The following is a 12,620-nucleotide window of genomic DNA, read 5'->3' as shown; positions in this document are numbered from 1 at the left end:
TATTGAAAAACTGGCCAAGTGCGAGTCAGACTCGCGCACCGAGGCCCGAGGGTTCCATACTACAGTCGTATTTTTTCAACATTTTGCACGATAAATCAAAAACTTTTATGCATAAAAATAGTAGCTGGTTCTCGTACGCAAAATACAATACCATGTTGTGATTTTTGTTTTTTTCTACTTCAGCAAACTACTAGAAAGCTCTATAAAATCCAATACTACAGAACATCAAAGTAAACGTACCAGTGAGGCTGTTCTGATACTCGCAAAATAGTTTCCAATTCCAATATCGAATGGCCGAAAGGGAGTAGTCCAAATTTGGACCAATCCGTAGGAAATCGGTCCGGTGTGGCCATGAAGAATCGATATCCGCTTTTCCGAAATGGCTTGGAATTTGCCTTTGGAAACAAGAACGTAGGTTACCTAAATCTACCTACGATACTTCGTACTAAACTTTCTACTACTCGTTTTGTACTAAACTACAAAGTGTGAATACAACTTCGGTATCTTTTTTTTTATTCAGATACAAGTTAGCTCTTGACTGCAATCTCACCTGGTGATAAGTGATGATGCAGTCTAAAATGGAAGCGGGCTAACCTGAAAGGGCCTACCCCTTTCAGGTTAGCCCGCTTTTATTAAACCCATATGCCCCTTTGGTTTCTACACGGCATCGTACCGGAACGCTAAATCGCTTGGCAGCACGGCTTTGCCGATGGTGTGGTAACTATAGCCACGGCCGAAGCCTCCCACCAGATGAAATCACTCAGATGGTTTAAATACTCTTTGAAAAATCTGTTATATAAAGAGACTTTTCCCACCTTCCTAAATAAGACGTCCTAAATGGTATAATTACCGTTAAACTAGCCAATTTTGCCACTCAATAATACTTTGCCCAAAAAGCAATTTATAAGCAAATTCGCTATGTAATTTTTTTTGATAACCAAAAGTTCGATTTTGATGGCGGGCAAAGTAGTCCCGACTTTCAGCCAACATTGCCCGCATCGATTTTTCATCCAAACATAACTCTTAAAAACACGTGGAAAATATCATGACTAAAATTTAAAGCTATCTTGGCATCTTGGCCCGGGCTTCGGCACGGACACCTTCGAGTAAGTTGAACCATATAAATGGTGATTTTTAAGGTTCCGTACCCATAGGGTAAAACGGGACCCTATTACTATGACTCTGCTGTCCGTTCATCTGTCTGCCCGTCTGTCTGTCCGTCTGTTACCAGGCTGTATCTCATGAACCGTGATAGTTAGACAGTTATATTTGATTATGATATTGTATTTCTGTTGCCGCCATAACAAATACTACAAGCAGAATAAAATAAATATTTAAGGGGGCTCCCATACAACAAACGTGATTTTTTTGCAGTTTTTATAGATAATGGTACGGAACTCTTCGTACGCGAGCCCGACTCGCACTTTTTTATCACATTTTTTACATCACGAAAATGCAAAACAAAGTGATATTGATAGTTAAACATAATTGCACGCTCTCTTCGCGAAACAGTCAATAATTCCTGTTTTACGACATCATAAGGAAAAAATTTCAGGTTATTTTGTTCTTCCCTACAGGATTTATTGAAACAATGTTATTGAAATTTGGAGGAGTTTTATGAGAAGAAAACATATTAGGTTTTTTTGTGTTATATCTACATAATTTTCCATATTACCATGAACCTCCGTTTAAGGGCAATCTTTAATTTTAATTTTATTATTTGTATTGTAATTTTGATATTTTCATTTTATTGTTTTTTAACAATTACAATTGTACATTTGTATTTACATTTATGTATGTTCAAATGGGTTCAAGTTGCCTAAATAAATGACTATTATTATTAAAAAAAAAAATGTCCAAAATTCGAAAATAAAATCTTAAATAGATATATATAAAAGGAAAAGGACTGACTGACTAATCTATCAACGCACAGCTCAAACTACTGGACGGATCGGGCTGAAAAATTTTTTTTTTTAAAGAATATTAGCCATGTTAAACTAATATTCCCCTTTCCTCTCCAATTAAGCGGCAGGCTTGTGCTAGGAGTAGGTACGACAATAGTGCAACGGGCGGGGTTTGAACCGTCGACCTTTCGGTTTTCAGTCCACTCCTATAACGGTTGAGCTATTGAGGCTCTGTATTTGGCATGTAGATTGGAAATTTGTTTAGTCCACGCAAACGAAGTCGCGAGCATAAGCTAGTGCAAAATAATCATCATCATGATCAACTAAAGAGTACGGGTCTCCTCTTAGTATGAGAAGGGTTCTGCCATAGTCCACCACGCGGGCCAAGTACGGATTGGCAGTCTTCACCCACTTTTGAGAACATTATGGAGAACTCTCAGGCATGCAGTTTTCCTCGCGATGTTTTCCTTCAACTTTAAAGCAGGTGATATTTAATTTTTTAAAACGCACATAACTTTTTTCCGAAAGTATAAATATATATTATATAGAAATATATAGAATAGAGGAATAATTGATTCTAAAGTATCAATTTAGGTTATTCCAGAGGGCCTAACATGCGCCCCGCGAGAAAATTTTGTCTACGCATTATCTCGTGTTTTTCATACAAATAAGACGAGTAAATGCGTAGACACAATTTTCTCGTGGTGCGCATGTTAGGCGTGCAGGTCCTAACATACTAATTTTAGAGCTGGCATACTGATATGCCGCGCTTTTCCAGTCTCATCTTTCGTTAGCCAGACTTATCGCGATTCGCGTGGTATTATAGTCTCTGTATTGGGACATCGCCTAAGAAAGGTAAGTAGGTAGATATGTCTTTAAATCTCAGCTTAACTTGACACCTTGTGCTCAGCACATAAAAGTCGCATTCCTCTGAGTTACGACTTCATTAACTGTGATATTAATTTTGCGAGTAAAAGTTAACGACGTGGTTTGGTGGATAATTTAGTTTTTTATTGCGTTTGGTTTGGTTTATAGGCATCAAATTTTGGACTTAATTACACTTTAGTACACATTAATGGCGATACAGTCATTATGTAAGAACTAGCTGATGCCCACGACTTCGTCCGCATGGATTCAGGTTTTTAAAAATCCCGGGGGAACTCTTTTATTTTTCGGGACAAAAAGTAGCCTTTGTTACTTTCCGTCCTTTCAACTATCTCTATGCCAAAAATCAAGTCGACCGATTGCTTAGTTAGAGCGTAAAGGAAGGACAAACAAACACACTTTCGCATTAGTCCGACCTTCCCCCCACCCTGTGACGACCTCCCTGGTGCAGTGCCGAGCGGTGTGGTCTTATATTTGCTGCAGGAGCAATTCCGGATTTTATAATTTCTAAATTGTCTCCATAATCATAATAATAATTAATAGGTATATAATCTGTAATTTTTATGTTCTGGAATAAGTTTGGTATTTTTGTTTATTGTATTTTCATTTGAATCTAAAAATAAATATGTTAAATTCTAAACGAAAAATAAATAAATAATAATAATCATAATCATTTATTTATTTGCATAGATTGTGGTGGGTACAATGGATGTTATGTTTCTGGGTATAGTAGCTACAATCTGCCATGGAATGGTATGCAAAATAACTTATTATTCTAATTTTACATTATTAAAATTCAAGTATTTGTATTAACAACAACAAAATCCAATTAACCTAAGAATAATAAAAATTATCCTTAAATAATTAAATCAATTAAAAAAATTACAAAGTCCTCTACTATTCTATTCTATTATGTATTACAAAGTTCTATTTACCGGTCGTTTGGTGTGAGGCTACGGCCATGGCTAGTTGCCACGCTAGCGGCAAAGTCGTACCGTCTAGCGATTGCGATTTGACGTCCCGGTACGATGTTGTGTAGAAACCGCTATGGGATTCTTCTTCACTCGTTTCCGTCTGTTGTGCGTCCGATAAGGGATATGGGTTTAAAAAAACTGCCATACCCCTTCCAACCCAGCCTGCCTGTTTGTTACACACTTTCGCATTTATAACTAGCTTATGCTCGCGACTTCGAAATTTTAAACCCCTATTTCACCCCCTTTGGGATTGAATTTTCAAAAATCCTTTCTTAGCGGATGCCTACGTCATAATAGCCATCTGCATGCCAATTTTCAGCCCGATCCCTCCAATAGTTTGTGCTGTGCGTTGATAGATCAGTCAGTTAGTCAGTCACCTTTTCCATTTATATATACAGACTAGCTTATGCTCGCGACTTCGTCCGCGTGGACCACACTTTCAAACCCCTATTTCACCCCCTTAGGGGTTGAATTTTCAAAAATCCTTTCTTAGCGGATGCCTACGTCATAAAAGCTATCTGCATGCCAAATTTCAGCCTGATCCATCCAGTAGTTTGAGCTGTGCGTTGATAGATCAGTCAGTCAGTCAGTCAGTCAGTCAATCAGTCAGTCAGTCAGTCAGTCACCTTTTCCTTTTATATATTTAAGATATGGGAAGATTGGATAGTGATGAATGTGTGGATAGATTTCCAATTTACCTTTAATATGTATCTCACAATATAATGTACGTAGAGATATTTCCCACATCTTCTATTACGATGCTAATATTAATAAACACATTTTGGAGTTGGGTCTTTAATATTGCTTTTGAATAGGAATCTTGATTAATTTAGTATGAACTACAATTACAAATCCCTTAGAATTTATAGCTTAGTAATTAAATTAAAAACCTAAAACACATGACGTTCGACAGCACGTCGGATAGGCTAATTTTTGTCCTAGAAAATATAAAGTTCCCATGGGATTTTCAAAAACCTAAATCTACGCGAGCGAAGCCGCGGGCATCAGCTAGTCAATAATATTATTTATAAAGGGGTTTTCATTAAGAACGCTTGAACTTTGAAATGAAATAAAATAACCTGTGTAAGTGATACTGCTATAATTTTTATTTTATTTTAAAGGAAATATAATTTCAGTCAAGGGCTAACTTATATCTGAATAAAAACTGCAAATACCACAAGAACAAAACTTAGCAATTGTTCTAATAAAAGGTAACAGTATAAAACTTGTAAGATCGTTACCTCGTTTGTTATACGTGATACGAGAGAGTCGCAATACAAAATAAATAATTCCCGCTGCTCAAATGTCAGACAGACCCTACGTCTTATTTATTTTGCAGATTGCTTGGAAAATTCATTCTTATTAGGTTTCGTATGAACACTGAGAAACGAGAGCCTTTTTTAGGGTTCCGTAGTAAACAAGGAACACTTATAGTTTCGCCATGTCCGTCCGTCTGTCCGTCCGTCAGTCCTCGGTTAATCTCAGAGACTATTAGTGCTACAAATCTGTAATTTGGCATGAGAAAATCAACTCTGGCAAAATCTAAGAGCTTTGTCTGATGTTTATAGCTTCGTAGTTTAGATGTTGATTTTCTATTCGGAGGATCTGGGGTTCAAGCAATTAAATATCAGTTGATTTAACCATGAAGGAAGACGTAATAAGAAAACTTGCATTCCTGAAAGTTCTCCATAGTGTTTTCAAAGTCTGTCAATCAGCATTTGGGCAGCGAGGTGGAATCTGGACTAAGCCCTTCTCATTTTCATTCAACCTCGTGTTTGCTTGTAAAACGATAGAATCAGAAGTTACGCCAAACTTTCCCAACTAATAGCTAAAAGGGGGAGATGTTAGAACATTATATTACAAGAAAAGGATAACCTGCACATAGAGGGTTCCGTATCATCACCAAACATAAATTCTTCTAAACTCATCGACGGCTCACTACTGAGCACTGGTCTCATCTTCGAAATCATGTGTTCAAAAGTGGAAGTCTGCCAATCCGCACTAGGCTAGCTTTGTAGACTATGGCCAAAACGTTCTTATTTTGAGAGTATAACTTTTATTTTATAGGAACTTACACCATACAATTTTATTGTGATATTTTTTGCATTTTGTATTATTTAAAACTCAAATTCAAACTCAAATTATTTATTCAGAACAGGTAAAATTTTACGCTTCCTGATTGTCAAAATTTCTACTTGTAAGATGATATAGTGGTGATTATTAATTAATACGTAATTAAAACTAAAGCTACGATTATATTTGATAGATTATGGATAGCTTAGATATTTGGCATGATAGAGGTAATTTTAACTGGCTACTTATCACGGCTGAAGTTGTAGACCTCAGTGACAGATGAATGAACAGACAGAAGAGGCTTAGTACGTAATAGGCTTAGTATGTACTTAATAGGGTTCCGTTGATACCCTTTGGGTACGGAACCCCGCAAACCGATCCACAAACAAGCGCAAACAACCATTTGTGAGTACATTTCAGTGATTTATTTAACATCGGGTATTCACGTAGGCTTACTGTACACTTGCGACAAGACAAAAAAGTAAACTACATTTAACCATTGACTTATATATTACTGCGTATATTATCTTTAAAAAAATAAAAGATAATATTCTACATTTTTGAAATTACTATGAAATGAAATAAGTTTGAGATCTATAGAGCGCACTCTGACTTCGACACAGTTTAAACGAGACAGAGCATATCTCTCACATAAATCTGTCTCGTTTTAACTCAACCTTAAGTCTGAGCAAAGTCAAAATGCACTCTATAGATCTCAGCCTTAAGGTATGATTCTGAACCACGCTGCACGCAGCAGCGCTGCCGCAACACTGCTGTCGCCAGCTGTCACAGTCCTGTCGCGGCACTACTGGTCCCCATACAATCTCTATAAGCTTATAGGACATTACTTCATAGCTAGGCAGCAATGTCGCGGCAGCAATGTAGCGGAACATTGCTGCCTAGCTCGGAATGTAATGTCATATAAGCTTATAGAGATTGTATGGGGACCAGTAGTGCCGCGACAGGACTGTGACAGCTGGCGACAGCAGTGTTGCGGCAGCGCTGCTGCGTGCTGCGTCGTTCGGAATCATGCCTTTAGTCGCGTCGCGTCGTCGTCGTCAGTCGTCGTCAGTGTGAGCCGACTCTTAACCATAAATAAGATGAGTTTCCACAAGATTTGTTGTCTCTGACAGGCATTTGCGATTAATTTATTGGTATTAAGTGAAAGCAATAGCTATGAGTTGGCGCCTATAGCCTCAAGGCCGAATTATACAATAAGCAAAATTGGCAAGGGCTTAAAATACCCTTAGGGCGCGTGTCCACAAGAGCTAAGTGGAGCGGAGAAGTGTTTAGCAAATAAATCTAGTCTAATGGATAGAAATCCGTTAATAATCAGTACCCTTATTATAAATGCGAAAGTGTGTTTGTTTGTTGGTTTGTTGGTTTGTCCTTCAATCACGTCGCAATGGTGCAACGGATCGACGTGATTTTTTGCATGGGTATAGATAAAGACCTAGAGAGTGACATAGGCTACTTTTTATCCCGGAAAATCAAAGAGTTCCCACGGGATTTAAAAAAAACCTAAATCTACGCGGACGAAGTCGCGGGCATCATCTAGTTTTATATATACAGAAGATAAAAAATTGGCATGATTTTGTTCCTTGCCGCTCTACCATTGAGGCGATGTTTATATATATTATATCCTTGGTGTCAATTTGCATGAAGCATGCGTGTGAGAAGTTCTTAGCATATTTGCCAACGTTTCGCGACTTGAATTATTCATATCAATTTAAGGAGCTCCATGGCTACGTTATTTTGTAATCTTCTTGTTAGGGTGTGCTGCTGAAAAGTATGCAATATTAAATTAATGCCGCGTCAGTTTCTTAACCGACTTAGAAATAAATAAATAAAGAAAAACGTTTATTTTGTAAAGCTTTGCCACACATTACCAGTTAGACCTAGTTAGGCCATCCCGGCGCCTCTAATACTTGAGCAGTAAAGTCAAAAAACAGAGGCATATCACTGAAAACCAAGATTCGTCTCGTTCGTGCCTTAATCTTCCCAATTTTTATGTATGGAGTAGAGACATGGACTATCAAAGCAAGAGAAAGGCAAAGAATAGATGCGTTCGAAATGTGGTGCTGGAGGCGGATGCTACGGACTCCGTGGACTGCCAAGCGCACAAACGTGTCTATCCTTTCGCAACTCGGAATCACTGCTCGACTCTCCTCCATATGTTACCAACGATTGCTCTCATATTTCGGCCACATCATACGGCGGGGGGACGACAGCTTAGAAAAGCTAATAGTGACGGGCAACACGGAGGGCAAAAGAGCGAGAGGCCGCTCACCAACTAGGTGGTCAGACCAGTTAAAGGGATCCAGCAGGTGTGGATTTTATCACATAGTTAAAATGGCCACTAACAGAAGCCGGTGGAAACAGGTAATAATCCATTCGAGGGAAGTTTGCCAGGACCACGATCTTCAGCAATGAAGGAACGACCGGAGAGAGAGAAAAGTCAAAGACCTCAAGCAGAAGAAGCGCCGGAATAGACTATGTCATGTATGTATGTCATATGTATGACTTCTAAAAGGAGGAGGCTTTGAATTCAACCAATTTTTTATGCATGTCCGACTGACGGACAATATCAGCCGAGTCGCAGGGAGCCGCTGGATGCAGGCGGCGCAAGACCGTGGCGTGTAGAAGCAGGGACCTATATTTTTATAATTTTTATGATAGTGTTCTTCACTTGAAGGTGACACTTGAAGGAAATTACTAATAACTGCAAAGTGTCGCTACTAGATGGCATTAAACAGTCGCTTCAGTACTGATTGAACATACGTATTACAAATTTCGTCACTGGCAGTAAGCGAAACCGTGGCCGAGTGGTCAAGGCATCGGGCGCGAACCCAGAAGATGCAAGTTCGATTTCTGCCGGTTACGCAATTTTTGATATGTATTTTAAAATTATTCAGCAGGGACTTATGTCCAACAGTGGACGTTTATCGGTTGTTGATGATGATGACACTGACTGCTCCAAGATTTTTTCATCGGTTTGCTGTTTAATTAATATACTTATGTCAGCTTAGATATTGGCTTATTTTTTCTCTATCCAAAATTTCAGAATTTTTACTTAGGAAGAAAATGATCAGAAAATCTCTAGCCGAAACCCACATGGTTTATTTTTCAGGTGTTCTTATTACCTACTGTGGATACCATGATTCTGGTTCCTCCTTCACCTTTCCACTATCGTACCGCAAGGTATCGCCAAGGTCTGCACCCGTACGTAGCCGAAATTCCACGGATACGCACGAAGCGATTTGCCTCCACATTTCTGATTCGAACCGCTAAGATTTGAAACACCCTTCCAGCTTCAGTTTTCCCCTCCAATTATAATATGGGTACCTTCAAGTCAAGAGTGAATAGGCATCTAGGCAAACGCGCTCCATCTTAAACTGCATCATCACTTGCAACCAGTGGCTCTACTGCGGTCATCATCACTTGCAACCAGTGGCTCTACTGCGGTTGTTTGACAGCTACAATGTCACGATCGCAATCATCTCTGATTGGTTAATGCTCGCTCACTATTGGCCACAAGGCATTGTTGCAACAAGAATCGCACAAATTCAGCCAATCAGCACAATTGAGATTGTAATAATGATTGATGCAGGTTTTAGACAATCGCCCTACTGATCTAATTACAGCCAAGTGCTAGTCTATAAATTAAAAAAAAACTACCTATATTAGCATATAGGTAGGTATGTACTTATTATAGAGACTTACTAATGTAAGAGAAACTCTGTTAAAGCTATTTTAGCTTGTAGTATTGTGCAGCTTTAAAAATTCAGAATTTATAACAAGTTGTTTTACTTTCGTCCTCTCTAACTTATTAAATTAGGCACAAGCTTTTAAGCTTGCATTGAAAGCTCACTTGGACGTGATCGCGTATTATATAATATTAAAACTCAATAATAAACCTCTACTTCCCATAAATCAAACTAATTAAATCCCATAATGTATGAAATTAATTAGATAATAATATTTCGGCTGGCAACATCATGGCGTGCTCCGGGAAAGCTATTAGACTCAACCGCAGGTGGTCGGCTGCGATATTTTACTCGCGTATACAAATATCAGAAATGAGGAGATCCGCAGGAGAACCAAGGTCACTGACATAGCCCAAACTATTAGCAAGCTGAAGTGGCAGTGGGCAGGTCATGCCTGTCGTAGAGGCGATGGCCGTTGGAGCCGGAAAGTCCTTGAGTGGAGACCGCGTTTAAGCAAGCGTAGTGTGGGACGCCCTCCAGCACGATGGACCGACGATATAAAGAGGCTGGCGGGAAGTGGCTGGATGAGGAAGGCTGAGGACCGGGTGTGGTGGCGCTCTTTAGGGAAGGCCTATGTCCAACAGTGGACGTCCACAGGCTGATGATGATGATGATGATGATGATGATACAAATATCATATTTTATGTTATTTTGTAGATTTTTACACGCAAAGTCTTAAAATGACTCTATCCTTATTTATATTTATTTACTAACTTATTCACGCGACTTCGTCCACGTGGATTAAAGAAATTTCAAGCCTCTATTTTAGCCCCCAGGGCGGGGTTTCATTTTCAAAAATCCTTTCTCAGCGGATCTACGTTATAATAGCTATCTGCATGCCAAACATCCCAATGCGTCCGTTTGAGCTGTGCGTTGATAGATCAGTCAGTCAGCCAGTCAGTCAGTCACCTTTCCCTTTTATATGTATATTTAGACTATGTAGAGATGCGGCATCTCGTGGTTACAACCCTCAGTAAATCATATTTCAAATTGAATTACGTGATATTGTGTGAAATTTATTAGACAATATTTTGGTGGGAAACATTCTGGCTTCGGTGCGTATATTCCACTCGCGTGTACAAATAGCATTCATTTTATTAAGTAGCTTGTGACCTATGTAGCTTCCGGCCATATATCAAGTCCAAAAATTACTCTATGAGTAGGTCATTAGTAAAATCATAGTCTAAAATCTATGTATAAAAAACCAAAAAGCTTTTTCCAAACTATTTTTGTCCGTTATACAAGGTGTAACCAGACGCTAGCAAAAATTTTAGGTTTTTTTAAACTTTTTTTTCGCGTTTTTAGGGTTCCGTACCTCAAAAGGAAAAATGGAACCCTTATAGGATCACTTTGTTTTCTGTCTGTCTGTCTGTCCGTCTGTCTATCAAGAAACCTACAGGGTACTTCCCGTTGACCTAGAATCATGAAATTTGGCAGGTAGGTAGATCTTATAGCTAACATTTGGGGAAAAATCTGAAAACCGTGAATTTAGGGTTAGATCACACAATAAAAAAATTAAATTGTGGTCATGAACTAATAATTAGTATTTTCAATTTTCTAAGTAAGATAGCTATATAAAGTGGGGATCATATGAAAGGTCTTCACCAAATTTCATCAAAATCGGTTAAACTGTTGGGCCGTGAAAAGCTAGCAGACAGACAGAAAGACACACTTTCGCATTTATAATATTAGTATGGATTACATTACCACCAAAACGTTATATATCACTTTTTTTAGTCTAATCTAATTCTATTAATTCTATAAATAAATTCTAATTAATCTGATGAAATGACAAAACCTATATTTTCAAATATAAATATTTAACACAAATTTCAACACATTTAATGCATTGAACAATAGTTAAATTAAATAGAAACAAAGAGTTTAATTTCAGTAAAATAAGTGAAAAATACAAAAATTACTTACCACAGACAAACAAGTTTCCACGGAAAACTTCTACATTTAAATTCAAAACACTAACACCTCACTTTGAGAACCACCGAAGTGCATATGTATTGTTTTTAAACTTTATACTTTTTGAGTTCGCGATCTCACCCTTTATTCTCAAAGTTTAGAGGACCCGTCTACCTTCAAGGGTGGTTTTCATACAACTGAGGGATTATTTCGTTTCCCGCGCACAAGCGCAGTGGTTGTCAAACTTTTGTAACAAAGTATTTTTCATTTGACGTGGAAATATGTGCATGCAACTCTGTTGCTTAGGTACATATTTTTATTAAATATTTTCATTCAACATTGTTTCATTTGATTTTGATGGGCCAGAATCTAGTATACTTCCATAATAATTCATACTTCTAAATATTATGTAAAACGAAAAGGTGACTGACTGACTGACTGACTGATCTATCAACATACAGCTCAAACTAGTGGATGGATCGGGCATTTGGCATGCAGATAGCTATTATGACATAAGCATCCGCTAAGAAAGGATTTTTGAAAATCCAACCCTTATTAATATAGTCGTTCGTTGTGTAGTCCACGCGGACGAAGTCGCGGGTATAAGCTAGTCTATATATATAAAAGGAAAAGGTGACTGACTGACTGACTGACTGACTGACTGACTGACTGACTGACTGACTGATCTATCAACGCACAGCTCAAACTACTGGACGGATCGGGCTGAAATTTGGCATGCAGATAGCTATTATGAAAATTCAACTCCTAAGGGGGTGAAATAGGGGTTTGAAATTTTGTAGTCCACGCGGACGAAGTCGCGAGCATAAGCTAGTAATTTATAAATGCGAAAATGTATACGTCTGTGACATGGCTAATTGGTATATTAAAATAAAAAAAATGACCGAAACAATTTACTATAATATTTCAGCGTAAAGTTAGACATACATAGGTAAATAAACTCGAGTCCTAAGAACCAAAATACCATTTTGTACGATTTCCACCTCAATCAAAATATCGGGTGGAGCTCCGCACCTCATCATACACTTTAGGTTCCCATCCAAAAGTCCGTTAAGAAGCTTTGCTTCAAAAATGCGTGGAAATAA

General features: G+C 38.2%; 1 protein-coding gene across 1 annotated transcript in view; it reads right to left on the bottom strand.

Moving 5' to 3' along the window:
* LOC117989464 (dopamine D2-like receptor) overlaps nt 1-11,684 on the bottom strand; it is a 161,096-nt gene extending 149,412 nt beyond the window's left edge. Inside the window, exon 1 of the mRNA XM_034976837.2 lies at nt 11,530-11,684. The gene's annotated coding sequence lies outside the window, so the exon portion shown is untranslated. The remainder of the gene's footprint in view (nt 1-11,529) is intronic.
* Between the last annotated feature and the right edge of the window lie 936 nt (nt 11,685-12,620).

The sequence above is a fragment of the Maniola hyperantus genome, chromosome 16, assembly GCF_902806685.2.
Source record: "Maniola hyperantus chromosome 16, iAphHyp1.2, whole genome shotgun sequence".
NCBI lineage: Eukaryota > Metazoa > Arthropoda > Insecta > Lepidoptera > Nymphalidae > Maniola > Maniola hyperantus.
This window is presented reverse-complemented; position numbering and strand designations above follow the sequence as displayed.